This window comes from Schistocerca gregaria, chromosome 1, assembly GCF_023897955.1.
Source record: "Schistocerca gregaria isolate iqSchGreg1 chromosome 1, iqSchGreg1.2, whole genome shotgun sequence".
Lineage (NCBI taxonomy): Eukaryota > Metazoa > Arthropoda > Insecta > Orthoptera > Acrididae > Schistocerca > Schistocerca gregaria.
The window spans coordinates 541,538,244-541,565,206 of record NC_064920.1 but is presented as its reverse complement, the minus strand read 5'-3'; the positions used below and the strand labels follow the sequence as shown (position 1 = coordinate 541,565,206).

At 39.3% G+C, this 26,963-nt stretch overlaps 1 protein-coding gene across 1 annotated transcript in view; it reads left to right on the top strand.

Moving 5' to 3' along the window:
• Window positions 1-5,174, top strand: part of LOC126355708 (uncharacterized) — a 121,005-nt gene extending 115,831 nt beyond the window's left edge. Inside the window, exon 19 of the mRNA XM_050006079.1 lies at window positions 220-5,174. The gene's annotated coding sequence lies outside the window, so the exon portion shown is untranslated. The remainder of the gene's footprint in view (window positions 1-219) is intronic.
• Window positions 5,175-26,963: the final 21,789 nt, after the last annotated feature.

Genomic DNA, 26,963 nt, shown 5'->3' with positions numbered 1-26,963 from the left:
CTGCTGGTGTGCCAGGTACTTCCTTATATGCTATTCATTGTCACAATAACACAATTTAATTTTTTTTTACAATTTTGGTTCACTAAAGTGACCCTCCATATTTGATTAAAAGTGCATAAAAACCAACAGTGTTAAGTGGCAAATACATTTTACCTTAAATAATTTTTAGTTTCTTACAGATGAAAGATATATTCTTTTGCTGACAGTGAATTTTTCTAGGTTGTTGCCATGAAGAATGGTTCGTGCAGAACAGAACCTGCCTGCCATATTGGCTGTGAACTGGAGTGGAGCAATCGAAATCAGGCGTCACGTTCCACAACAGTGGCTCCCAAAATGCACTTCAAAGCCTTACCAGTTGTGACATTTCCCTTAAAGTATCTTCTTTGAATGGCGATGTCGTGCTTCGAAGGAACGGGTTTCTTGTGATTCTGCTGTATTGTTACTGAAATGAGATGGAATGGAAACAGTGTTAAAGTATCTGCTTTCATGAATACAGGCAGGCTTGAAGTTTGCATATTTTCCTGGTTAAGTTGGAGATGCTGGTTGCCATGAAATGGTTTTTTAGCAGTTCAGTGGGCTGTTGGTATCCAGAAAATGAGGGCTTGCTCTGGGTGCCAGTGACAGGGTTTTTGCCATTCATTGTGACATACTACGGAGTTCTCATTTTGTTAAGAGGAATTATTTCTTAAGAACTGCAGTTTTTGTCTGGCTAGTCTCAAGCATTTCTGATATGGAAGTGCACAGTATTTTTAAATTTTATCAAGGTATAATATTCTAAGCACTATTTTTGCCATAATTCTTTAAGACTTTTGTCTGTCATAATATAAAATTTTGTGACTTTTTAGAAACTGTGCAAGATTGTTCAGTGCATGGTTATGATAAATGGTCATTAAGTTTATTTACATTTTATGCAATGAAAATATTTTATTTAGTGACATCACCTCATTTTATTTTATGAAAGTATTTTTAGAGGCAGAACTGTTTTAACACGTAACCATATTGTAAATATTTTCATTGTGTACTGAACCCAGAAACCATCTCAGACACACTAATCAATGTGACAATCTGTCCATTACTGAAATGTGAGATGTAAAATTGTATAAGTAAATTGTTATGTTATGTAGATGTCCTACACATTTCAGTCTTTGCTTTTGAGAAAATTCAGGAAATTTTGCCAGTTTTGCAGATTTGAGTGCCTTACAACAACAGAAATGCTTTAAAATCCTTTGAATATACTTAATTTAACTCCAGCGCCAATTTTCACTCAGTGTGTTAACATTCATGTATCTGGAAAACACTTTAAATGTTTCTGGAAATGAAATTTTTCACATGTAAATTATGTTCTTTAGTGCAGAAAAGTTACTTGTATTGCACCATTAGCTCAGTAAATTTCATCATCGACTACCAAAAAAGTCTTCTTGTTCCTTACTGATTTTTAAAAATTTTTGAAGAGCGTTTTATATTGTTGACTATATCTTGTTGAAATCCATAAGCAGATTAATAACAGTGCTGAGCATAGTTCTAATAATACTAGGGCATTATGTCACTGGGAAATATTATACACTTCATAGCAAATAGAGAGAGAGAGAGAGAGAGAGAGAGAGAGAGAGAGAGAGAGAGAGAGAGAGAGAGAAAATAATATAAAAGTTGTATTGCCTTTCATCTGTTTTTTTCCCTCCTCCAAAGTGTCTCTAGACACAAAGAAGAATTTTCTGATGTTATCTCATTGTGGAGTTTTATTCCCCCATGGTCTTGAGAATTTGTTGCGTTGACATCTTTACAGAGTTCAGCTATGAGAAAAACCCACTGCATTTTTTGATGGTGGACGTCATACCAGTACTCTGGTACTCTGTGCAATGTAACTAGTCATTTCCGGCATTGAAGGTATTGTGTAAAGTATGTGCCACTAATATGCACCCGATTAATTGCTTTGATAGAGTTGTTGAAAGTTTTGTTGATGTTGATAAATCTCTCATTTTTTTTATTTACTTGCATGTTCTTGACACAATCACTATGGTATGGCTTGCTATGGTTAAAATTAGTTGATGATTTCTTTAGTTTATCATCAGTATTGCCCCTTCCCTTTCCCTCTCCTCCTCCCTCTTCCTGTGTCTCCTCCTCCCTCTTCCTGTGTGTCACACACACACACACACACACACACACACACACACACACAATGATAAAGGTTCTTGTTTCAACAGCTGTTAGTGATTTCATAAGACTGTTAAACGTGTGTCTGGGATGGTTAGATGTGGTAATTGCAGCATTCTCTTTGGTAAATGTCATTATGTAATCATTGTGGAAAACTATGAAATTAATAATAGAAAGTACAGCTATTTTCTTCACTTAACCTTTATTAATTTCACTTTAGAACTACAAAGTATGATGAACATCATAAGCATGATAATTTTATTATCACCTTTAAAAAGTCTTCATGTCAGAAAGCAATGGCCATGTAATAACTATTTTTACTAACAGTATTTGTGTCATATCTTCACATTTATTTGTAGTAGCCCACATTCTTTAATACAGTCAATATTGTTTTTACTTTTGTAGATTTGTACATAGAAAAGTAAAGAAATTTTTTCACAGTTTCTAATTGATATAGGCGTAAGTGATAGACTGTAAGGTTACAATCATGAATACTTCAATGCCAAATGTAATGTGAATTATGTTATGTATTATATGTTTTACTGAAATTGTTAAGTTCATAGGTGAAATTGGCACAAAACAGTTGACAGAGTGGAACACACAGCTATTTAATCTGTTCACTGTCCCAAAAAAAAGTAAGTTACCTTTCCTTTTAGAGTTTGTGCACGGCATATTTGTTGTATTTGTCATCTTTCCTTATACGCTTCTCATCCATTGTTGTCCCTTGTCAACTTCCATTCCATTTGTCTTTAATCTATACCTTTCTTATATTTCCTCCCCCCACTCTTCTCTCTCTCTCTCTCTCTCTCTCTCTCTCTCTCTCTCTCTCTCTCTCTCTCTCTCTCTCTCTGCCCAATTTCACATATGCAACCGTATTTCAGTATTTTTTCAGAATGCAGTTTTGCAACAATAAAATAATTGTATTCCTTCCAATATGCTTGAAACTTGTGTGTGTGTGTGTGTGTGTGTGTGTGTGTAGCTTGACTATATTTTCTATTTGTAATGAGATGATGAATACAGTTGCAAATCAAAACAAAACAATTAAAAATGAGTATAGAGATTGGATAAATGAGTGAGACATTACACTAGATGGAGATTAGTGTTATCTTATGTTTTTAAAAATCAGACATCTGTGCCAGAAAGTATACAAATGGAGAACATAGGGAGTGAACTAGCATGCAAAAATTTACCGGATTGGAAGAAAACATTTCCATCGAACAGGACAGATCATAACTGTTAATTACAAGTTTGAAGAGTACACAGAAAATGCCTTGAAATTATATAAATCTGACTTGGAAGAAACTTGGAATCGGCAGCTATCCATTATTGAGTAACATTTGTAGACAGTTAACTACATAGGTACATTAACTGAGTTTGGTGTAAGTACTGACTTTTTCATTCATTTAGAAGTTGGGGTTAATATCTTTATTGAAGTGTAATACTTTTTTCTGTAAGTAACTGTTCCCTTGTTCTCCCACAAAGCCTTATTCCATGGAAACAACTGTGTGATATATGAAGAAAGGCTTACATACCAAAACACAGTGCCATTGAAGCTTTTTCATCATCACCATTTCATAAAAATTGCTAATATTATTATTGTGATCATTTTAAAAGAGGACAGAACAGTTTCTGAAAATACGAATAATGGTCATTTTAAGTCTTTCCACATCCCAAAGGCCTTGGAAGACAAATGGAATTTACTCCCCATGTGGAAAAATGTGACTTTACATGCCTTTCATTTCCAAGTTCTCCATTTGTCACTTTTGAAGTGATGGAAAACTTTAAATAGTTGTGTAATGTTTTTAACTACTGCATTGTGAGTAGGCACATCACTTCTTAGAGGATGTCATTCACTTATTTACTTGTTTCTCGGAAAGATAAACTGAATAAATCTGTTTCTCTACAGGAAAAAGTTACAGAAAGTGACATAATTTGTGTTGTTAATAGTATTATGAAACTTAGTTCCTAGAAACAGCTGATTTAAAAAATGTCTTCTTCTTTCTGTCTGTGCCTTCTTTATTTTTAAATGGAAAAATGAAAAAGTAGACTGATAATTATATATGGAAAACAATTGTTTCAGATATAATACCACAAGTGAGCTGTGGCATGTTTAGTTAATGTAAGAGCCATTTTTCTGCATTTAGCAGTTGTATTAGTAATACAGTTTGAGCCTTCAGGTTCAGATGTTGATATGTGGCATAGGAAAAAAAAGCGAGTGGATCATTTTCTTATTTACTGTGTTGTTTTCTGTCACTCTTTAAAGATTTGGTTTGTGTAAATTTCACTTGCTGGCACCAGTGCCTTCACTTTTATAAATTTTGTCCCCTTAAAATTTCCTTAATTTTTTGTTATTTTGGTGATAGTAATGTGATTAGAAGAAGTCATATTTCATTTGTTGAGAAATATAAAAGAAGTAAACTGACATGTACAATAGATTCTGCACAATTTCATTAGTAGCGATTTAGATTGAGAAATAACTTTGATTTGTAGACTAACCTTGGACTAAAATCTCTCATTTCTTGAGAGACAGGTGTTTAACATTTGTGTTCAGTATTACTTTATCTTTCTATGAGGAATTAAATTCTGAGGTATCATTGTAATTCCTCTTTCTTCGGCCATTCATTCTAATAATCTAGTCAGAATAAAATCTTTGATTATAACTAATATAAAAATGTAATATTTAAAATTAAGACAGTGATGGAAACCATAGTGATTGTTGTGTACAGAATGTTGAAACTGGAAGAAGTCGTAAACAAACTATCCTATATTTCGTACAAATAAAAAAAGTGATTACCAGAAGAATCACTTGAACTTGAATCTTAACAGCCAAGTCTGTTTGAAGAAAACACAATGTTGTTGCATGTGTTAATGAAATAGCTCGGAAGAACTTTGTTGCCACTGTGATGAGTTAATTTGTTTGTTGAGGGAGAGAGATCTCCATATGTTAGTGTGTAAACGTGTACTGTATGTCTCTTGTTGATACATGGTCAGATTTTAAGTTACAATATACATTTAAACAAAACTACTGTGTTTCTTTCCGTTGTTCCATTTAATGAGTGTCCAGAATTCATACATCACCACAATGTTCTGATGGCACTGAATGGACAGTGCAAACACATGGATGAAGTAAGCATGCTTGTCACATGTGATATTGAAGAACTAATGATTAACAATTTTCACTTAGTAATTTCATTTTGTTGAAACTTTTTTTTAAAAAAAAATGGTGATGTTGCTATCTGCCGAGAACAGCATCACTTTTAGTCAACTTATGTAAACTGTTTTTGTTTAGAACAACATTTTGTGGAAATGTTTACTATAGAATTATGTGTAAATAATTATATATTGTGAACATGTACATTAATCATTTTTAGCTATTAAGACACTGTTCAGGGTATCTTCAGATTTTTCCCCCCGTTTTGAAGCAGTCAGACTCACTTCTAGTGTACATTTTCAAACATGACACTATAAGACATAAGTGTTAATTTTCTGGCACACCCTGGTGGAAGATCTGGTCTGCAAAATTAGATGGACACACTGAATCTTGCCTATTCAGTAAATTTTCGCATCAGAATAATTTCCTATTTCAGAACATAAATGTTAATGTATTTATAACTCGGACAGAAATACTTGGCATCACTGTTTATCAAGTTATGAATGGTTTTTCTGATGATGATAAGCTAAAGCAGTAGACAAAAAGCTCAAATCCACAAGATATACACTGAAGCTGCATGTGAGACTGTTTGGGCAAGACTAAGTATCGGTGGAGGGGGGGCATAAAATGGTAACTCGATCCTTCTATCTCCCACCAGACTCGTCTCTTGATGGAAATGAAAACTTCATAGAAAGGCTCAGTTCACTTGTACATAAGTTCCACAAACATACTGTAATCAGAGGTGGAGACACTATTGTCCAATAATTAATTGGGAAAATTATAGTTTTGTTTGGGGTGGGCATGATAACACATCCTGTGAAACATTACTATATACCTTCTCTGGAAACTACCTAGAACAGGTGGTTAGGAACACCATTCATGATGGAAATATCCTGGATCTAGTGACAGCAAATAGACCTGACTGCTTTGAGGATGTCCACATTGAAACTGGTATCAGTGACCATGACACAGTTGTAATAGCAACATTGATTACCAGAATACAAAGGATGACTAAAACAAGCAGAAAGAAATATATATGTTCAGTAAACTAGATAAAAAAATCAGTAGTGTCATATCTCAATGAGGAACTTGAAACTTTCAGCACAGGGCAGAAGCATGTAGAGCAACTATGCCTCAAGTTTAAAAGAATAATTGATCATGAACTGGACAGATATGTGTCCAGTAATGGGAGGGACCCTCTGTGGTATACACTCACTGTAAAAAAAAACTTATAAGGAAACAGAAATTACTAAATAATAGGTATAAAACAAAGTCTAGTGCTATAGATAGTGAGATGCTAAATAAAACTCATTTGTCTGTCAAGAGGACAATGTGTGATGGAACTGAATTGAATTGAATTTTATTTGAACCTGTAAGATTACATTGTGTACAGTAAATGTACGTGTAATATAGGACATGTCAAAGTGTTAACATTCTTTATCAGTAACTAACATAACAGAATACTGTCAAATGATATTTCATTAAACCCAAAGAAATTTTGATCATATGTAAAGGCTTTTAGTGGCACCAAAGTTAGTGTCCACTCAGTTGTGATCTGAGACAGGGACTGAATATGAGGGTAGTAAAGCAAAAGCTGAAATGCTTAACTACATTTCCAAATGTTCCTTTACAAAGGAAAACCCAGGAGAATTGTCCAGTTTAATCCCCGTACTACTGGAAAGATGAATGAAATAAGTATTAGTGTCTGTGGTGTTGAGAAACAGCTGAAATCATTAAAATTGAACCAAGTTCGAAGGCTGGATGAAATCCCTGTCAGATTCTATACTGAATTTGTGACTGAGTTAGACCCCCCTTTGAACTGTAATCCATAGTAGATCCCTTAAACAAAAAACCATACCCAGTTCTTGGAAAAAAGCACGCGTCACACCTGTCTACTAGAAGGGTAGTAGAAGTGATCTGTGAAACTACTGCCCAGTATCCTTCATATGGATTTGTTGTAGAATCTTAGGACATATTCTGAACCAAACATAATGAGTTAACTGAAGAGAATGACCTCGTCAATGCCAACCAGCATGAATTCTGAAAACATCAATCGTGCAAAATCCAACTTGCACTTTTCTCACATGACATATTGAAAGTCTTGGATCAAGGCTGACATGTAGATGCAGTATTTCTTGATTTCTGGAAAGTATTTGACTTGGGGCCACTCCTATGCTTATTGTCAAAACTATGATTGTATGGGGTATGAAATTAAATTTGTGACTGGACCGAGTACTTTTGGTAGGGAGGACGCAGTATATTATCTTGGTGGAGAATTATTGTCAGATGTAGAGGTAACTTCAGGTGTGCCCCAGGGAAGTGTGTTGGGGCACTTGCTGTTCATGTTGTATGTTATTGACCACGCAGACAGTTCTGATAGTAACCTCAGGATTTTTGCAGGTGATGCAGTTATTAGTATTGAAGTACTATTGAAAGAAGCTGCATAAATTTTCAGTCAAATCTTGATAAGATTTCAAAGTGATACAAAGATTGGCAGACTTGCTTTAAATATTAAAAACATTTAAAACTGTGCACTTCACAGAACATAGTATCCAATGACTATAATATCAGAAATGTGCTGTTGGAATTGGTCAACTCATACAAATACCTGGACATAAAAATTTGTAGGGATGAAATGGAATGATCACGTAGGCCAAGTCATGGGTAAAGCAGGCAGTCAGCTTCGGCTTATTGGTAGAATACTGGGAAAGTGCAATCAGTCTGGAGATTCCTTGCAAATCATTTGTGTAACTGGTTCTAGAATACTGGTACCAAATAGGACTAACTGGGGTACTAAACATAGACAGACAAGGGCAGCAAGAATGATCACAAGTTTGTTTGATCCTTGGGAGTGTGTTGCAGAGATACTGAAGGAACTGAACTGGAAGCCTCTTGAAGATAGAAGTAAACTACCCTGAGAATGTCTATTAACAAAGTTTAAAGATCCAGCTTTAAATGATGACTCTAGGAATAAACTACAATCTCCTATGTATTGGTCACAAAAGGATCATGAGGATAAGATTAGAATAATTACTGCAAGCACAGAGGCATTCAAACAATCATTCTTACTGTGAATGGAATGGCAACGTACCATGGTGGTATGCAGTGTGTAGATGTAAACAACTATAGAAATGATGTTGTAAAGAGGTTAAAATAATAAGAAACTGTTCAGGCATTCGTGTTTCCCAAATGCCATCTGGAATACACCTAGAAATGGCAAGTAACATACTTCACTGTTCTGTGTTCTCTTAGTAGTATAGTCCTTAAACTTAATGTGTGTTTTCTCTCTATTTAAGTGGTTTATTCTTTCATTTTGTAACTAAGTCTAAATTTAGGCAATCTGTAGTTCACTAGTCATTCACATGTTTGTGAAGAGTGAGGAATTTTTCATTTTGAGCAGTGTGTGTGTGTGTGTGTGTGTGTGTGTGTGTGTGTGTGTGTGTGTGTGTCAGTCAGGTTCCTACAGCCATCTGATACACACCTGGAAAGAGCAAGTTACATATTTAGCTGCTTCTCTGATTTCTTAGTAATATAGTTCTTAAATTCAGTGCTTTCTTCTGTTTGAGAGTTTCATTCTTGCATTTATATAACTAAAGTGTTATCAGGCAGTCTGTAGCGTAGTTTTCATTTGTGCTGGACAGCCAGCTTCACGACTCACAAGACCTCAACCTCCATTGGTGCCATGTCAGGAGGTTAGCAAATTGTATATCTGGATTTCTGTCTCTGCTTTTATAGATAGTTCTTAAGTTAGTAATACTGAAACGGGATGGATGTGTCCATGCTGTACTTTTAGCTATAATCAGTTGGCTTCAGGCTGCTGCCTCGTGGTGAAAATCTGGCAGAGAATATGATGCACTGCACGAGACACCTCAGGTGATGTTTGTTTCTCCCAGGAGCTCTGCTACCAAGGCACCTCCCAGTGTACCCAAGACAGTGGATCTGCCCTCACAGGAAGACAAGTAGTCGATGGTAACATGTTGGTGTTCCTTGAGGCAGAGGGCCAATCCAATGTGGAGGCTGACCATCTGGCTTCACCCATTCCTCCTGCAAGTGGACTGGTGGCTATTCTTCCAGCAGGGTCCAAGCAGGCATGTGGGGAATGCTCCAAAGTTAGGTGTGATGTGGAGGTGGCCTAGCCTGGAGCTATTGAGCACACAGGATGCAGCCAGCCATCTGCAAGTTGTGGCTCTCACTAGAGCCAACAGCATCTGTGTCTTGGGTTCAGAAGCAATTCTCAGTTCATATGGCTGGTTGGCAGTGGTAGTGAAGTCTGTTGGCGTGTCATGTGGGTTGCAAGTGGAACTACAATTTGCAGTGCTGTTCCCAGAATCAATTGGGAGTTTGGAGCAATGTGGAGGATTTCAACCAAAGGTTTTGTCGACACTCTGATGGTTATGGCTGCAGAGTTCTGGACATGTATTTTCGGTGGGGTAATTGTAGGACTTCCCTTGACAGGTCAGGGGGCACTACAAAAAGGAAGCAGCATCTCTGGTAGCAGAGTAGAACATGGTGTTCTTTCAGGCTAGGTGACAGGTTGATGTTCTCAGGTGAATAGTTGTCAGAGGACTTCCAGATTGCAAAATCAGTCTGCATTCAGAGTAGACACTTTGACTGTCAAAATTGTATGCGTAAATTGGCGAAATATTAGTAACAAAGTTCCTAAATTTACTTCCTTACTGGAAACTTCTCATGCTCAGATTGTTCTCAGGACCAAGAGTTGGTTGAAATCTGAAGTAGAAAGCTGAGATATTTAGCAGTTCGTGCAACATATATCAAAGAGATGGATTAGGCACTGTAGGAGGGGGGTCTGTGAATTGCAGTTAACAAAAATTTTCTCTCTACTGATGTTGAATTTGGCGTGAAGTTATCTGGTTATGTATAACAGGGAAAATCGGGTTAATTGTCACATGTTTTTAGTGGCCACCTTACTCCTCTCTAATGGTTTTAGTCATAGACATTAAGTCTATGGTCAGTAGTGCAGAAATATCCAGATCGTGCAATATTAGTTGGAACCAACTTTCACCTACCGAATACAGAGTGGGACATCTATGGATTCATTGCTGTGTCTACAGACAGAATGTCTTGTGAAGTTCTTTTGAACACAGTTTTCCAAAAACTGTTTTGAGCAGGTAGCTTGTTAGCCCACATGCCATGGAAACATTTTACACCTCGTAGCTACAAACAGTCCTGCTCTAATCAACAGCATCAGTATTGAGAGAGGTGATCATGACGTTATTGTCATGACTTTGGTTACTAAAGTTAATAAAGAAGTCAAGAGGGTTGGGAGAGTATTTCTATTAGAAAGAACATACGGACATTATTAACATCCCAATTAGACAATGAACTGATCTCATTTAGTGGCAGTATGATGGATGTAGAGGAATTATGGGCAAAGTATAAACAAACAGATAAACAGACTGTGAATCATACTCTGGAGAAGTATGTACCAAGTAAGTGGATTAAGGATGGAAAGGACCACTGCGATTTAACAATGGTTAACGAAAAATGCTCAGGAAGCAAAGACTCTTGCCTTCTCACCTCAAAAGAGAATGCGCAAATGACCACAGGCAAAATTAACAGAAATTTGTGCATCTTTTAAAAACGTCAATGTGCAAAGCTAACAATGACCACCACCTTAGCAATAGATCTTGCCAAGAGCCTGAGAAAATTCTGGTCCTACATAAAGTTGTTAACTGGTTCTAAAGCTTCTATCCAGTCACTCAATGACCAATCTGGTGTGGCAATAGAAGGTAACAAAAGGGACATTTTAACTTTAACATTTAAGAAATGGTTCATGCAGTAAAATAATACAAACAGACCATCACACAGACTCCCATATGGAGGACTTAGCAGTAAGCTTCTGTGGCAGAGACAAGCAACTGAAACATTTGAAAGCAAAGAAGTTGCCAGTTCCTCATGGAATCCCAATTAAGTTTTACAAAGAGTACTCTACAGCATTGGCTCCTCACTTAGCCTGCATTTATTGTGTGTCTATTACCCGCGCAAAGTCATAAGCAACTGGAAAAATGTGCAGGTGACTGCTGTGTATAAGAAGGGTAAAAGAACAGACCCGTGAAATTACAGGTAACTGGAGAATCCTTAAGTATATTCTTGTTTTGAATATAATTAATTTCCTTGAAGGTAAAAAGCTTTTGTTCCCCGAATCGGCACAGTTTTATAAAGCATTGTTCGTGCACTAAGGTTGATCTTTTCTCACCAGATATTCTGCGAACTATAGATGAAGGGCAACAGCCAGATTCCATAGTCCTAGACTTCCAAAAAGCATCTTGACACAGTGTCACCCAGCTGACTATTGAGGAGGCTACAAGAATATGGAATAGGTTCTTAGATATGCGAATGGCTTGATGACTTCTTAAGTAACAGAACACAGTATGTTGTCCCTCAACCATGAGTTTTCATCAGAGACAAGAGTAGAATCAGGGGTGCCCTAGGGGCATGTGATAGGACATATATGTAAATGATATGGCAGACAGGGTAAGCAGTGGTCTGCGGCTCTTTGCTGATGATACTGTGGTATATTGGAAGGCGTTGAAGATGAATGTCTGTAGGAGAATACAAGATGGCTTAGACAATTCTAGTTGGTCTGACGAATGTCAGATAGCTCTAAACGTAAAAAAATCTAATTAATTGCAGATGTTAAGAAAAAACAAACCCATAATGCTCGAATACAACATCAGTTATGTCGATTAAATATCTAGGTGTAACTCTGTAAAGCAATAGGAAATGGAAAGAGCATGTAAGGATTGTAGTAGGGAAGGTGAATGCCCAACTTTGGTTTATTCGGAGAATTTTAGGTAAGTGTGTGAAATATCAGTGAACACCCCTGATAAAGGAACAACTGAATGGGTATGGAAAGGTACAGGCCATTTATCACAAGTCATTTGTTACTTCATAAGAGTCTAACAATGTTTTATTACACAGATAAATTTTATAATTCAGCTGCCTGGTAAAAAACACTGGCCACAGTTGGGTCACATAATTCTGAAAATATATTTGATCAGTCAGAGAAGGCTGCCTGGCAAAAACGTTTCTTCTGAATTACCTTTCTCCATCTTACCACCATGCATAAATAGCATTCTTCAAACATACACTAAAAATGGAAACTCTTCAGTTCAGATTTACAGCTAAACAATACACACAAAGGTTCAATATAAATAAATAATTTTTTTTATGACACTGGCCAAAAATGAATCACATAATTCTGAAAACATATTTGCAAGACATAGAGGTCAATGTGAGCATGACCTTAAGCCCCAACCAAACCTTATGTTTAACAACAAGAATTTTGCAATATGAATTACTAAAAGAATTTACCAGTTAACCTTAATATAAAATATAACAAGTTAATGTAGTAACCAGAAAATCACACAGCCCTAACATATTACCTTTAGTGACTTAAAGGGAACAGACAAATCTTGAAGGCTAACACTGAAACACTTCAATAGGTATTATATTTGAAGCAATTATTATTAATTTTCCTAAAAGGGGCAAAATCTCTCCAATTACCCAAATGAACCAAGATTCACTAGGCTGCTACTTACCACAGCCATAGGCAGTTTTATAATTGCTACATCAGTCAAGCAAGCAATAGTTTACAATACAAATAGGATTTAATTACAATCTCAGTGATCACTAACACATGTGATGGCCTAGGACATATGCTATTAACTTCAGGTGCAACTGACAAATAAGCAAACATTGACTAAGTTGTAATTAAATTTTAAAACACACGAATATGGCACTCGTATAATTTAAAACAGAGGCAACAAAGTGTGAATTTAACTTTTCAACTTTTCAGACACAGTGATGGAGAACCACAGGCAGTCCAGCGTAGCGGGAACAAATTCAACATTGGAACACGAGTCAATCAAGTAATGCATATGTTACCCCCAAAGGGCAGAACAAATGGCACCAGAAAGTGAACAGCACTCCAAAACCCACAACAGCAACTGTGCCTCCTTAGTACAGGGTAAATTGGCTGTGTCGACATAGGCCCGAGTGTTGCCGATGAACTCAACAAAACAAAACACAACACAACACAATCAATGACCAGTCACTTTGACAAATATGTGCCCATAAGCCCCATCAACAGCCCCCACACACCACATCTCCGTCTCCGTCTCCCCGTGCCGCCGTGTCGCCCCTCTCCCCCCTACTGCCCCCCCTCCCCCCCTACTGCCCCCCTCCCCCCTACTGCCCCCCCTCCCCCCCTACTGCACCCTCTCCCCCCTCTACTGCCCCCCTACTGCCCCCTCTCCCCCCTCTACTGCCCCCTCTCCCCCCTCTACTGCCCCCTCTCCCCCCTCTACTGCCCCCCTACTGCCCCCTCTCCCCCCTCTACTGCCCCCTCTCCCCCCTCTACTGCCCCCTCTCCCCCCTCTACTGCCCCCTCTCCCCCCCTCTACTGCCCCCTACTGCCCCCTCTCCCCCCTACTGCCCCCTCTCCCCCCTACTGCCCCCTCTCCCCCCTACTGCCCCCTCTCCCCCCTACTGCCCCCTCTCCCCCCTACTGCCCCCTCTCCCCCCTACTGCCCCCTCTCCCCCCTACTGCCCCCTCTCCCCCCTACTGCCCCCTCTCCCCCCTACTGCCCCCTCTCCCCCCTACTGCCCCCTCTACCCCCTACTGCCCCCACTCCCCCCTACTGCCCCCACTCCCCCCTACTGCCCCCTCTCCCCCCTACTGCCCCCTCTCCCCCCTACTGCCCCCTCTCCCCCCCTACTGCCCCCTCTCCCCCCTACTGCCCCCTCTCCCCCCTACTGCCCCCTCTCCCCCCTACTGCCCCCTCTCCCCCCCTACTGCCCCCTCTCCCCCCTACTGCCCCCTCTCCCCCCTACTGCCCCCTCTCCCCCCTACTGCCCCCTACTGCCCCCTACTGCCCCCTCTACCCCCCTTTTGCTCCTTCTCCCCCCTTTTGCCCCCCCTCCCCCCTTTTGCCCCCCCTCCCCCCTTTTGCCCCCCCTCCCCCCTTTTGCCCCCCCTCCCCCCTTTTGCCCCCCCTCCCCCCCTTTTGCCCCCTCTCCCCCCCTTTTGCCCCCTCTCCCCCCCTTTTGCCCCCTCTCCCCCCCTTTTGCCCCCTCTCCCCCCTTTTGCCCCCTCTCCCCCCTTTTGCCCCCTCTCCCCCCTTTTGCCCCCTCTCCCCCCTTTTGCCCCCTCTCCCCCCTTTTGCCCCCTCTCCCCCCTTTTGCCCCCTCTCCCCCCTTTTGCCCCCTCTCCCCCCTTTTGCCCCCTCTCCCCCCTTTTGCCCCCTCTCCCCACTACTGCCCCCTCTCCCCACTACTGCCCCCTCTCCCCACTACTGCCCCCTCTCCCCCCTACTGCCCCCTCTCCCCCCTACTGAGCCAGGCACCTTGTTTAGAAGAGGCAGCAATCTACATCTACATCTACATCCATACTCCGCAAGCCACCTGACGGTGTGTGGCGGAGGGTACCTTGAGTACCTCTATTGGTTCTCCCTTTTATTCCAGTTTCATATTGTTCGTGGAAAGAAGGATTTTTGGTATGCTTCTGTGTGGGACTAATCTCTCTGATTTTATCCTCATGGTCTCTTTGCGAGATATACGTAGGAGGGAGCAATATACTGCTTGACTCTTTGGTGAAGGTATGTTCTCGAAACTTTAACAAAAGCCCGTACCAAGCTACTGAGCGTCTCTCCTGCAGAGTCTTCCACTGGAGTTTATCTATCATCTCTGTAACACTTTCACAATTACTAAATGATCCTGTAACGAAGCGCGCTGCTCTCCGTTGGATCTTCTCTATCTCTTCTATCAACCCTATCTGGTACGGATCCCACACTGCTGAGCAGTATTCAAGCAGTGGGCGAACAAGCGTACTGTAACCTAATTCCTTTGTTTTTGGATTGCATTTCCTTAGGATGCTTCCAATGAATCTCAGTTTGGCATCTGCTTTACCGACAATCAACTTTATATGATCATTCCATTTTAAATCACTCCTAATGCGTACTCCCAGATAATTTATGGAATTAACTGCTTCCAGTTGCTGACCTGCTATTTTATAGCTAAATGATAAGTTACCTATCTTTCTATGTATTCGCATCACATTACACTTGTCTACATTGAGATTCAATTGCTATTTCGTGCACCATGCGTCAATTCGCTGCAGATCCTCCTGCATTTCAGTACAATTTTCCATTGTTGCAACCTCTCGATACACCACAGCATCATCTGCAAAAAGCCTCAGTGAACTTCCGATGTCATCCACAAGGTCATTTATGTATATTGTGAAAGGCAACGGTCCTATGACACTCCCCTGCAGCACACCTGAAATCACTCTTACTTCAGAAGACTTCTCTCCATTGAGATGACATGCTGCATTCTGTTATCTAGGAACTCTTCAATCCAATCACACAATTGGTCTGATAGTCCATATGCTGTTACTTTGTTCATTAAACGACTGTGGGGAACTGTATCGAATGCCTTGCAGAAATCAAGAAACATGGCATCTGCCTGTGAACCCGTGTCTATGGCCCTCTAAGTCTCGTGGGCGAATAGCGCTAGCTGGGTTTCACACAACCGTCTTTTTCGAAACCCATGCTGATTCCTACAGAGTAGATTGCTAGTCTCCAGGAAAGTCATTATACTCTAACATAATACGTGTTCCAAAATTCTAAACTGATCGACGTTAGAGATATAGGTCTATAGTTTTGCACATCTGTTCGACGTCCCTTCTTGAAAACGGGGATGACCTGTGCCCTTTTCCAATCCTTTGGAATGCTACGCTCCTCTAGAGACCTATGGTACACCGCTGCAAGCAATTTCGGAGGAATCGAATGCCCTATCCTCAGCAACAGGCAAGCGGGACAATGCATCGGCATTTCCGTGCTTATCAGTGGACCGAAACAAGATATCGTAGCGGTACTGCGAGAGGAAAATAGACCAGCGAATGAATTTCTGCGCTGTATGTGGTGGTACAGGCTTGGTCGGGTGAAAAAGCGATGTCAAAGGTTTGTGGTCTGTGATTATGGTAAAGTGACGACCATACAAGAAATCATGAAACTTTGTAACACCAAACACGAGAGCCAATGCTTCTTTCTTGATCTGTGAATAATTTCTTTGAGCAGACGAGAGCAATTTGGACGCAAAGGCAATAGGGCGATCCATCTTTGTGCGCAAGCACAGCCCCGATCCCAAAATCCGATGCATCCACCATCAACAAAATGGGCTTCTGTGGATCGAACGGCATAAGGCAAGTATTGGAAAGCAATGCCGATTTCAACTGGCGAAAGGCGCGTTCACATTCTGTCGTCCAGATGAACGGAACACCCTTACGGCGTAAGTGATGAAGCGGAGCTGAAATGGAAGAGGCATGCGGCACATAGCTGTTATTTTTCCCAGCACACTCTGTAGCTGCTTCAGATTCTGCGGCAAAGGCAAGTCTTGTATGGCACGAAGGTGCGTGGGACTGGAATGTATGCCTTGGGCATTGAGTACATGGCCCAAGTATGGTAAGTCACGAGCAAAAAACACACATTTGTCCTTCCGCAAGCGAAAACCATTTTGTCGCAAGACCTGAAATAATGTTCTGAGATTGGCCAAATGTTCTTCTTCTGTCTTTCCAGAGATCACAATATTGTCCAGATAATTCGCTGCAGTAGGGACCGATGCACAAACAGTTTGTAGATATTGCTGAAACAATGTAGCGGTGGATGCACACCTGAATGGCAGTCGTTTGAATCGATACAAACCAAGATGAATGTTAACCACCAAATCGTGCTGGAATTCGTTGTCTACCGGATTTTGCAAGTATGCTATTGCAAGGTCCAACTTCGAAAAATATTTACCCGAGCACAGTTTGTCAAAAAGATCTTCCAGGTGGGGTAAAGGAAAAGCTGCAATCGCTAGTTGTGGATTCACTGTTGCCTTGGAGTCCACACAAAGTCTCAACTTTCCGGAAGGTTTTGGCAAAATTACTAAGGGTGATGCCCAGAGAGAAGCCTGCACACGTTCAATTACACCTTGTGATTCCAAATCGTGTAATGCGTGGGGAACATTGCGCCCTCTGAAAAATTTCGGTTGCGCGTTTACTTTCAGTTCCAAATGTGCTTTATAGTTCTTAGCGCAACCAAGGCTCGGTGCAAAAATGTCTGCAAATTCTTCACAGAGATGAGAAACACTGTCTGAAGGCACCGCCTGGTTCACTGATAGGACCTGATGTACTATAGACAAGTTAAACAACGGAAATAAATTGAAACCAAACAAGTTCACTGCAGAAGAAGAACGAAGGACGTAAAATGACACAAGTTTTGTTTGTCCTTTGTATGTTGCAAGAAGTCTGCACTGTCCTAACACAGGGATCTCTTGAACTGAATAGTTAGTTAACTTAACATTTGCGGCACGCAACAGAGGTGTGCCCAGCAGTTTGTAAGTGTTTCGATTGATCAGTGAAACTGCAGCTCTGGTATCGAGCTGGAATGGTATCACTTTGCCGTTAATGTCCAATTCTACAAAAAGTTTATTGTCCTGCTGATGACAAGAGCGACTGTCTCGTGCAACGTGAACTGACACTGGTACCAAATCACTTGCGACTTGACGGGAGTTCCGGCGATGTTGACGCACACTATTTTTGGGACGAACACCGTCACTGTTAGAGAGAGTGGCACTGGGCGGAGTGGAATGAACTACTTGAATTTCCATGGACGAAGTTTTGCGAGCCTGAGTATCCTTGGTTCGATTCCGATTCCAGCGCAAAGTAAGGGGCCTGGAATGGTTTTGAGCTTCCGATCTGAGCTTTTTCTGGCAAACACTCTGAACATGCCCTTTTTTATTACAATAAAAGCAAATAGCTTGGCGTGACGGGCAATTCTCACGCGAATATTTACCGTATTTACTCGAATCTAAGCCACACCTGAAAAATGAGACTCAAAATAAAGGAAAAAAAATTCCTGAATCTACGCCACACCTGAAATTTGAGCCTCAAAGTTCAAGGGGAGAGAAAAGTTTTAGGTCGTATCTCCAAATCGAAACAAAGTTGGTCCATTGTAATATGAGACACAATTTAGGTCGAATGAATGACGATACAGCTACAGTAGTTTGGTTTGAGTTGTAAGCTTAGCAGTTAAGCTTTACCAGGCGTTCCGTCCGTATTTATACGGGTACCCTTCCTTTTTCACATGCTTCATCTGGTTTGAATTGATTGCTTATTTTGCTTTGATCTGATAAGTGCCGTTTGCCGTGTTATAGGTGTTTACGACACTCTAGGCTGAAAATGCATTACTGTACTGTGTCATGCATTGTTTGTGTCATTCTGATAGTGCGTGTTTACATGGGTTGCTTTTGTGCGCGCTACCGCCGCTTACAACTCAAAAAAGAGAGAGAGAGAGAGAGAGAGAGAGAGAGAGAGAGAGAGAGAGAGAGGAATTGCCTCATTAGCGAAACAATGGCAAGAGACTGCTATTTGTTGTTACTTACACTGCTGCTTTCTTTGATAATGATCAACAAGAACCAAATAATAGACTGCGAATGATAGAACATGTTCTGAACGAGAGTTAGGCGAAATTTTTTCTCCGTTTGAAAATCTTTGCGGCCGCTTCTTTAGTGCATCAAATTCAGCACAGAAATTAGAGTCATCTTATATTTAAAAATCTAGTCAGTTGCCTTGCTTCATTTCTGACTGTACTACTATTAGGCATAAGAATAATACGAATATAAACATGACACGATACATATATTCTTCCGCGTTTGCTGTTGTCACACTCTAGTTTTGTAATTTATTAGGCAGACAGGATTTAAATGAGATAGCAGCAAACATGAAAGAATACATGGTGAAATGTTTATACTCGTATTATTCGTATGGTGAAGACAACACTGCATGTGATTCACGTTTCATCATGTTCCTATTAGCAACCATCTTTTCTCACAGGTAGGAAAAAATTCAGAACATAGAGTTGGCCATATTGACAAACATCCCAAACAGTCTTGCCATTCGGATTTCCGTACTACATTGAAATTCTGCTACATTCGAAGATGAACAATATGGAATTTGTATTTACTTCATTGGCAAATGTATGAAAATGCAGTGGTCGAAACTCGGGGCGGAGAAAAAAAGCTCGTCTTCCACCTTTTTTTTAAAATTTGTTTACTGATGCAGAGGTTTTGGCGCCAGTATTTATCTTTGTGCCTACAAAGCATGCCTGTGTAGCACTACATGTTGTGGCGGCTCCTGTCAACATTTTTCAGAACTTCCACTTGCTTTGCACTTGATTCTAAGCCGCAGGCGGTTTTTTGGACTACAAAAACTAGAAAAAAATGCGGCTTAGATTCAAGTAAATACGGTAATAGCACACCTCAGGCATGATTTGATCACTGCATTTGCTTGCCGGCGCGGCACACGTGGCTGAGAGCCTGGCCGGGCGCGAGGGCTGTTTACTGCTCCGTGCAGCTCGCTCGGCGGGCTGGGTAACCTGACACACTGCTGGCAAAGTTTCAAATGATTCCTGAGCAAAGTCAAGTGTGTCCTGCCGATCCAATATGGCCATCACTTGTTGAAGGAAGGGATTTACTAGTTTCAAAATCTGTTCCCTTATACAAACATCGGAAACGTTCTGTGCAATTGCATCATGTACCATAGTATCTGAATAAGGGAGTCCACATTGACACTCAAAATCACAATCCCTAGTAAGGCTCTGCACGGTTGCAACCCACTCCCGATTAGTCTGACCTGCCGTACATTTTGTACGAAAGGAAGTATACCTTTTCGCAACTACATTGACTGATTCTTTGAAATATGCATCTAATACAGACAAAATTTCTTCGTAGGACAGAGTTGCTATGTCGCGTCAGGGAAAAAATTTGACTATCACACGGTACGTTTGTACACCGACAGATGAAATGAGAAAAGGCTGCTGCTCGTTACCTTGAATTCTGTAGGCGGCGAGATGGAATCCAAATTGGCGGGACCACTCCGTCCAGCTTTCCAGTGCAGCATCAAAAGGTCGAAAAGTGGGTGCAACAGTGTGTTGTGGCTGCGTTAGCGGTGGAGCGGCGGCTGCCGCATCGTTTTGCGTTGCACGTTGACCCTGGACGAGCTGTCCAAGGAAATCCAGCAATGCCTGCATCTGCTGATTCTGTAAGCGATAAAATTTGGACAGTACATCTGGAGATTGTGGCGAAGCCATTACACAAGTAAATAAGGGCAAGATTGATAAGAACCCGGTTTTGCCTCGTCGCCAATGTTGTGGTTGGAAGGAGAGCCAACACCGTGTTACTAGAGGAGGCCGAAAGGCACGCGTTTAGCTCACGCAGGCTGGCATGAGGTCTGGAACAGGACAAGGAAATTAGAATTTAGAAATAATGGACGTAGCTGGTGGAGTACTTAACTTTAATCCATTAATGATGAATGTCGGTTTGGACGGTACATAGTTCACTATATCAATAGTAACTGATAATGGCGCCTTGCTAGCTAGGTCGTAGCAAATAACGTAGCTGAAGGCTACGCTAACTATCGTCTCAGCAAATGAGAGCATATTTAGTCAGTGAACCATCACTAGCAAAGTCAGCTTTACCACTGGGGTGAGTGCTAGGAAGTCTCTCTAGACCTGCCGTGTGGCGTATGATGTTAGAGAATAAAAGTGATGTTGTTATTCAATGGAAAGTTGGAAATTGAGATTTCGCTTACTGTTTTATCAATCACAATTGGCGTATGAATCATGGATTGACCATTGTCATAAAATATTGCCTTATGAGATGTGAATAGTTTTTACTTGCAGTTTAGCGTGGCTTGAGGCAGTCACAACTAGCATGCTATTGATTAAGAAATTGCGTTATCGTCTTTCTAATTACTTCATGATCGTACGTATGATCATACCCAGTTGTGAAGTTATTGTTATGACAAAACAATTTCCTAACGGACCAGAAAGTTCTTAAGGGCGCAAAACAACTATAACATCACACAAAAGGGAAATTCAATATTAAAGCTGATGCAAGATGACGATAAAACAGTTTTCTTTTTATCAATGTAACAAGCACATTGGACTGCTGATCTTGGTGTCTGTAATCTTAGCAAAATGCGTAATGAAAATGAAAATAATACTGAGGAGATGAGAGGAATGAGCACTGCTAAATAATTCAGTATTCCCAGAACAAATATTTATTATAACTAAAACATATATCGTACCTTAAGCTTAGTATTACAATAACGGTAGATTTTTATGTCTGTATCATGTCCATTGAGAGCTCTTTTATATATCCATTGTCCTTTTGAGTCACCCATGTGTCATCATGATAAGTTATAACAGTTCTTCTTACACTTCACTTAAACTTAGACGGAACAGGTTTTTATTTATTTAGTAAAAAATTAGATCAGACCGCCACAAATCTGCGTCCGTCTTACTTAAGAAAAAACAGTACAAGTCTTTAGCGCTTAAGGCTTCATTTGTTCTCCAGCGAACAAAATAGTGAAGGATCGCATATCTATCTGTATTTTTCTGTTTATATTGCCGCCCAAAGACGACGAATTACATTATTTAGAAAATTCCACCGTCGCTATGAGACGCTTTATTATACATTAACCATTATTTATAAACAAGTATTTGCCTTCTGGCTGAAAGTATTAACTACTCGTATTTGCTGTTTTAATGAAGTCAAAAATAGCGAATATCACAGGCGACGCTCGGTCTGCAATCACTGATAGTGGCGACACGCGGGTCCGACGTATACTATCGGACCACGGCCGATTTAAAGGCTACCACCTAGCAAGTGTGGTGTCTGGCGGTGACACCACAATGATAACTCTAAGGAGGAAGCTGAAAGAAGTGGATAGATCCACTCCCCTCACTGCTGTATGGGGGGTTGGGGGGCTGGGTCAGTCATCTTTCAAGAGATTGTGGATTCTGGGTAACATACTCGAGCATCTGTTGCCTGGAATGTCTGATATACGTATTTGTGAATTGTTAACCAAGACTGCTAAAGACAGTGTTATTCAGCATAAATGCATGTTATTGTTATTATTATTATTATTATTATTTTATTATTATTATTATTATTATTATTATTATTATTATTATTATCGGGGGACTGACTCTCCAATCATTATGTAACTTTAAATCAGTATTTTTTTTTCATCAATGTTAAATGAATTTTCTAGATCTTTGTGTACATAGGTTAGTGTGGAAGACATTTACAAGTATGGGCAATATAATAAGATGTATACATATTTTCTATCATACTCTGATTTTGGTTCTCAAGCTACTGGATTGTGTCATCATTCAGAGCTAACTGTGGCTGTTTACCTGTATTTATCCTCAATATTGCTATGTTGAATCTGATTGGAACTTGAGTTGTGGACAGACTCATGCTTAGCTCTTTTTTGGGTGCCAGTGTCAAAATTTTTTCGCTGGTTTGTACCCATTGTGGTTTGGATCCATGGGCCGATTCCCACATTGTAAGCATAAGCCCTAATATTTTTCCATTATTTTGTTCTTTCATGAATCAACACTAGGATTTATATGGCTGATTGATTCCTACTTATGATTGGGTATATTCTTCTGGTCTGTACCCGTCATCGTGAGTTTTTTGAGTCGGCTCACTCGTCGTAAACTTAGGCTCTGAAATTTTTTCTCCCTTCTTTTGAAGATTTTGAAGGTTTGATTGTATAGATCTTACTTAAAATTTATAAATTCCAGTAATTTTCATAGTCTCTGTAACTATTTCTATAGTTTAGTGGTGTAATGTTGTAGTTGTGATCTTGTGTTATTTGTCTTGTGGCAGTATGTTCCATAGATCTGAAAATCTGAATGCCATATCCTGATATATGTATAGATTATGATTTTTATAGTAAATGTTTTTCTTATGTTTTCTGTAATATGTTATGTATCAGATACTTCTACAGGTATATGTCGATCTGCTATCTTGGGCATCATTTTGTTCACTGTTTGGCAAACCTTATAGTCTGTTACAAAATATTGTAAACATCCTGTTTCCAAATTTTGTGAGGATGATGTTATAATGAGTCACCCTCTTCTAACGTTACCTCCTTTTTATTTTTTTATTTTATTTTTTTTTTTAAATATAGAAATAACTGATACCATGCATACTCTCGATTCTTGCATAGGTTAAAATTTTCTCAGCTGTTGGAATAGTTAGAACTGCAGAAAGTAGGTAGTGGTGGGCATGCTTCTGATGGAAGTAGACGTTTTTATAAACTTGTCAACAACAATGTAATTTTTGGTGTGATAGAAGTGAAAATTGTAAAGTCAGTGTTATTTAGAAAAATGGGATAAAATAAAAAGAAATTAATAGCAACAGGCAGATCTTCATCAGTTATTTAGTGCAACAAGAACCCGCAATGTTAAAACAAAATTTTCAGCAGCAAGAATGTACTCATGGACAAAACAAGATTTTGAGCCAGCATCAACAACAACAATGAGATAAACTAGATAAGTAAAAAGTTCTTCTTTTGTAATCTTACTCTTCTCAAAGTTTTCAAAATTTATGCTAAGAATGAGAATTTTAATGGTAATGTGTGGGAGGGTAAGATTACAGTGTGTAGATATAGAAGTAGATGATTGGAGGCCTGTGTATGATAAAGACAATGCCGTTTATTCAATGGCAAAATACCACCAATATTTGAAAGTACTTTTGCAAAACAAACTTACAGGGTTCAGATCAAAGATTCCATCAATAAACAAAAGATCATTACTGCTACAAAGATTCCATGTAAAACAAAGCAACAGTTGTACATCAGATGAATCATTTGCAACAACCAAGCCCAGCTAAATTGCTACTAAAAATACTGCAAAATACGAAGTAAAACTATTAAAAAATCCAAAGGTTTACATTTCAGCTAAAAAATAAATAACTTTTAGCAATAAAACAAACATTTTTGAAAGGTAATAAGGAATGAGACTGATGCTGGCCATCCAAATAGGACCCCAAGACATTTTTACAAACATTGAAAATAAAAATAAAAACACAAAGATTGAAGGGCAAGTCACTGCAGATGGAGTACCTTATATCAGAAATATGGAAAGCACAAAAGATACCAAGGACTGGAAATGTGCATTCATAACACCCACAAATTAAGGAGATGGGATCTGGATAAGTTGAAAGAACCAGAGGTGGTTAACAGTTTCAGAGGGAGTATTAGACAACGATTGACAAGAACACAGAAAAGAATACTGTAGAATAGGAGTGGATAGCTTTGAAAATGAAATAGTGAAGGCAGCAGAGGATCAAATACGTAAAAAGACAATGCCTAATAGAATTTCTTTGATAACTCAGGAGATATTGAATTTAATTGATGAAAGGAGAAAACATAAAAATGCAGTAAATGAAGCAGGTGAAGGGGAACTATATTAGGAAATGAGACATTTAGAGCAGTAGATGAGTTTAACTATTTGGGCAGGAAAATAACTGACGATGACCAAAGTAGAGAGGATAATAGACTGTCATTGGCAAGAAAAGCATTTATGGAGAAGAAAAAGTTAACATAGGCTATAAATTTAAGTGCCAGGAAGTCTTTTCCTAGAGTATTTTTCTGGAATGTTGCCACATATGAAAGTGAAACATAGATGATAAACAGCGTAAAAAAGAAAAGAACAGAAGCTTTTGTAATGTGGTGCTAGAAAAGAATGCTGATGATTAGATGGGTAGATCAAGTAACTAATGAGGTACTAATAGAGCTGATGAGAAAAGAAACTTTAAGCACAACCTGACAAGAAGGAGGGATCAGTTGATAGGAAACATTCTGAGACAACAAGGCATTGCCCTTTAGTACTGGAGGGAAGTGTGGGAGGTAAAACTTGTAGAGGGAAACAAAGAGATGAAGTAGGCAGATTCAAAATCATGTAGGTTGCAGTAGTTATTTGGAATGAAGAGGCTTGCGCAGGATAGAGTAGTGTGGAGAGCTGCATTAAACCAATCTTCAGACTGAAGATAACAACAACAACACACCCACTCCATAAGACATGCAACTGAGCAGGCCTGAATTACTACAGAGAGACAAAGGATTTTGTTTTTTTATATGGTGATTTCCAAAGTCTTCTAAGAAGAGCTGAACTGTCTGATCACCTCATTGGAGAATATCAAGCTGGTTTCTGAAAAGGCAAATCTTGTGTGGAACAGATATTCACCCTGAAGGGTATTCTGAAGAACAGAGAAATATTAAGCCAGAATACAGTAATTATTATCAATTTAAAATAGCGTATAACTTGACTGACAGACAAACTTTATTTTAGGTCCTAGAGGGATTTGGAATTGATAGAAAATGAGGGAAATCTTCAAACACGCCCTGACAAACATTATTATGAAAGTTGAGCTTTTTGGAGAAATCTCTGAGCTCTTTGAAATAAAGACAGAAATCAGGCACAGAGACTGATTATTTCCAATTCTCTTCATTATCACCCTAGAGAAAATAATGAAAACCTGGGCTTTGAAGTTGGAAAGAATGCATGGAATACACCTAGGGAAGAAAGGAGGCAACCTGGAAATCAGGTGTTTAGCTTTTGCTGATGACCTTGCCCCTTTTAGTCAGAAATTGGAATGGTGTGCAAAGAGTGTTTATCTTGCATGAAATCACTGAAAAAACTGGCCTCATTTAAAAAGATGGTATAGATGAAACACAGTCACCAAGGGGAGAAATAATTTGAGGTAAAAGGTGGGAAAATGGAAAGGAAAGACAAATTCAAATACTTAGGAGAATGGACCCAAGCCAATGGATTAGATAAGGAGGCAGTCAAAGTAAGAGCCAGAAAATTAGACCTTGCTTACAAACTAACACAGAATGGGTGAAACAAATGAGCACTGCCTTAGAAGGTCAAAGACAGGCACTATAACTCATTTATACAACCAGAAGGACTCTATGCTTCAAAATGTTATAACATTACCATTTGTTAATTTACTACAAATTGTCAATATAAATTTGAACTCTGAAGTCGTTGCAGGTGATTTGATTGGAGCATAATGCCAATGTACATTACTGAGAGGATAAGAGATTGACTAGTAACACAGTTGAATCAATTTTTAAGAAGATTCTTAATTTCCATAAATGTAACTCAAATTTTTTCATAGTTTTTATATGTAGTACAACACAATAACCAGAAAAATGTTATCATTTGACATTTATTTTATTCCAGTTGCACAAAAATATAATAAACTTTGTACATGCTGCATGCAGACAAAAATCAGACTGGTAGTGTACTGTAACTATTACATTATTCCACTCTCACAGCAGGTGGTGCCTCCAGACTATAAATAGGTACAATATTTTGATAATGCAGTTTGTTTCATCTTCAGGTTCACAATGGCATACTGAAGCATCAGTTTTTTTCCACACTGTGTGTTTGTTGGGCCCACAACTTTTGTAACTCACCATGTAGGGTGAAACTAGGAATTTTTTTATTCGAGATGAAAATACAGTCTTGGTTGCAGAGATTTCTATTTTCAACTTCAATGATGCATTTTGCCTGTGGTAGGCATCATAAAATTCTATAAGATGCCTACCACATGTCACTGAAATTTGAAAATAAAAACCTCCACAACCAAGACTGTATTTTTATCTCAATTCTTATGCTAGTTGCTGTATCAGCTGCAATGACGGAATTGAAGAAGTCTTTTTAATTTCGTTTTTTATTCACTTTTTTATATCAGATGGGGTGCTAGACAATAATGGGCCAACCTCCCAGGAGTT